The following is a 3,791-nucleotide window of genomic DNA, read 5'->3' as shown; positions in this document are numbered from 1 at the left end:
TGTGTTAACATTTGGTGTATATTACTGTTGTCACGAATTTAAAGGAACTGCTAATTTAAATTCGTTAAAACCGAAATGGTTATAAGCATATATACAGCAAATTACCGGAACATTAAAAACAGTTTGTTACATCCGTCAGTTCGTTATAAGCGTGTTCGTTATAAACGTATTCTATTGTATATTTACGTATATATTATGTATATGGAACAATGGCCTTCATACGAGTGAGTGAGTGAGTACGGTTTTACACCGCTTTTAGCAATATTCCAGCAATATCACGGCGGGGGTCACCAGAAATGGGTTTCACACATTGTACCCATGTCGGGATTCGAACCCGGGTCTTCAGCGTAACGAGCTCAGGCCTTAACCACAAGGCTACCCGACCGCCCCCTTCATACGAAATAAAGACTTGACTTCTCCTAGTTTACTCATTGAGTCGAGCCGGCGGCCGCTGTACTGCGCCAACATGGGAATGTAACTTGTCTTGTCGCTTCTGTCGGCCCGCGCACGCTATGGTCCCAGTGACCCACATGTCAGAGTAGACACGCAGTTATCTGTGATGTATTGTGTCCACGTGTGCTGTTGCCACTTCCGCATCACCTTGTCTTCTGACACCGCAGGACTGATGACAGTTGCAAGATGAGGTGAGGTGAGGGGAAATTGGGTTTAACGTCGCGTCCAAGATTATTGCACTTATATAGCGACGTGCATGCACGTGCGTGTGTATGCTTGTACTAGTCCGGACTGATGCCGATTTATAGTGCTAGCTCACTGAGATACCATGCCGCAGTTTAACATGAATACCCCACTCAGACACAGTATACTGACTCCGAGCCGACCAGTCCTTGTTTTAGCCCCTTAATGCGGAGCGCCAGACAGAGTAACAACAAGTGCCATCGTTTAATGCTTTTGGTATGACGCGTCCGGGGATCGAACCCCGGACCTTCCGCTCTCCGGATGGACGCTCTATTACTAGACCACGGAGGCGGCCGACAGTTGTAAGACAACCTCCAGAGTCAGTTCAGTATATCTCACACCCGTGAAGATCCGGGGTAGCAAAGGTCTTCAGCAACCCATTCTTGCCGAGAAAGGCGACTCTGCTTGTAAGAAGCAACTAACGGGATCGGATTGTCAGGCTCGCTGGCTTGGTTGATGCATGTAATCGTATTCCAGTGGCGTGGATCGATGCTCATGATGTCAATCACTGGATTGTTTGGTTCAGTCTCGATTATTTACAGACTGACGTCAGATAGCTAGAATATTGCTGAGTGCGGCGTAAAACAACAAGAAAACAAACAGTATATCCCACGTTGGTTTAATTTCCAAATGAACGAGGTAGTTTGTAGTGCTGTCGGGGTATGGTTAAGGTATTATTTGCATATCAAAGACGTTTACAGGCGATGGATATGCATGATGCAAAAGTAACAAATGAATAAAGGCTCGATTATCTGCCGAAACAAGATTCCAGGCAAAATAGTGAAAACAATTGTATACTCTTGAAAAAAAAAGAAACGCGTGTACGAAGTTAAGAGATACCTGAACCCTGGTACAATCTACCAGCCTTTTCAGCCCCAATCTAAACTGCGGCATGGTCTCTCAGTGAGCTAGCACTATAAATCGGCATCAGTCCGGACTTGTACAAGCAGCCACACAAACACACACACACGTACATGCACGTCGCTATATAAGTGCTATAATCTTGGACGCGACGTTAAATCCCATTTCACTTCATTTCATCTCATCTCGACTAAAGTCAACAGTACCCATGTGCACTATGTTCGTTACCCAAGGCCCTAAAAGCACGTCACCGCAAGTCCATTAATGTACGTGACCGAGTTCTCATACAGATAAGCTTTGTATTACAATTTCTCCAATCTCATTAAAATCAGATCTTAGTTCTCGTCCCACTAAACAAAGATCTGAGAACACCCCATTACGGGTCACGACAGACCGACCTTGCGCGAACTTTGACCAACAATGGAATGACTGACAAAAGGTAGACATTAGCAAATCAGAAAGCAGCTTTCTTGTGCTTTACGGCACTAATTTCAAATTGACGACCACGCTGCAAAAACATATTTTGACAAATTGTGGATTAAAAATGAAACATGAACAAAAGAACATTCTGGAATGGCTAATAGATGGCCTAGATTGTATGGATTCAGTCGCTAAGCCCGTAGCTATCGTTCGGAATACCCCGTGGTAATGTTTTCGTGGTTGCATGATTAGAAATCACATTCTGACTGTGACTTTCATGATCTGGTAAGCGACGCTCTGATTGGTCGGATGAAAGGTGGTTCTGAAGTGACCTCTTGTCGGATGTCCTCAGATCTTTGTTTAGCGGTAGCGACAACTAAGATCTGATTTTAATGAGACTGTACAATTTATATGCAAGTTATATGCATATAAGTCCTAGCACACTGTTTTAGAATTAAAAGATTTTACAGAATAAACACACATTTAGGAAACTTGTCGGCCATCTTTAAATTGGCGGCCATCTTGATATTTTGCAGACAGTCAAAAGTCGAAAACGTTTAGTAGTTCTGAATATCTTTTTAGAAACATAATATGGCTATTTCGCAATACAACACATGCTTTTTTCCATCAAACCACTGAACCACTGAAACTCATGTGAAATATGACTGGTGGCCATTTTGGATCATGCAAATTAGACACATTTTCCAAACTAGGATTTCTTGGAACGTTTAGTATGTTGTTTTGGGGATCTTGTGGAAATGCATTGTGGTGAAATAAATTCTGTTGCAATTTGTTCCAAGTGAAACCTTATTTTGCCTGCTTCACAACCACTGTCAGTAGTAGCTCCTGCAATCTGACTTATAGTGATGTTAAATGTACTTATAGTTATCGTGGTGGCACATACATTTAGTCCTGTGCATAACACACAGGTCATACACCAGGTGAAGATAAGCAGCGCCGCCGGCGGAAAGTAGTTGGTTGGGGGAGCACGTTCGACAAGCTTAACCCGGACAATCTAGAGATTAGATCCTGTCCAAGTCGGATAAACAAGTTGTAACATACGCGATGTCTTCTGTCTGCTGCACTCAACAATATTCCTGCGATATGACGGGCATCTGGAAATAATCTGTAGTCTGGACCAGGCAATACAGTGATTGACATCATTGATCTATGCAATTGGGATGAGATGACATGCATCAACAAAGTCATCGAGTCTTTTTACCGTCATACTTTTTAATACCCTTATATAAAAGTCTTGTTTAGTTCTCATCACAATATGGCCCCCTGAAAACCACTTCGGTGAAACACTAGTATATGTCGTTGAAACACTATAAATCATACCTTTATACATTCCATAGTTCGATCAAATGAGGTTTTAAAAGTTGTAAACGGCTATTAATTAATTAAATTCTAAACTCGCTCCCGTGAAGTACCAGTTTATGTTGTTATTTTGATGATGGCGGCACCTTGTAACAGTTATGCGATAAAAAAAGTAATGAGAGGGGTGGTGGGCTAGCCTAGTGGTTTAAGTGTTCGTTCGTCACGCCAAAACCCCGGGTTCGATTCCCCTTGGGTACAATATGTAAAGTTTTTCTAGTGTCCCCTGCTGTGATATTGCTGGAATATTGCTAAAGGCGGCGTAAAACCAAACCCACTCACTCAGTTACTCACTCATAACATGACTACAATTCTTCGCAGTGTAGGCTCGTGTGACGTCATGAATACCGGCTTCCTCTTCCGGTGTCTTCCTCTTTACGCATCCCTCTATACATCGCCAACCAGGAAGTATCAGCAGTGCTCATGTGTCTCCTGAA

This window comes from Haliotis cracherodii, unplaced genomic scaffold (genome assembly GCF_022045235.1).
Source record: "Haliotis cracherodii isolate W230 unplaced genomic scaffold, xgHalCrac1.p SCAF_11, whole genome shotgun sequence".
Lineage (NCBI taxonomy): Eukaryota > Metazoa > Mollusca > Gastropoda > Lepetellida > Haliotidae > Haliotis > Haliotis cracherodii.
The sequence above is the reverse complement of the archived record's forward strand: the minus strand, read 5'-3'. Positions refer to the sequence as shown.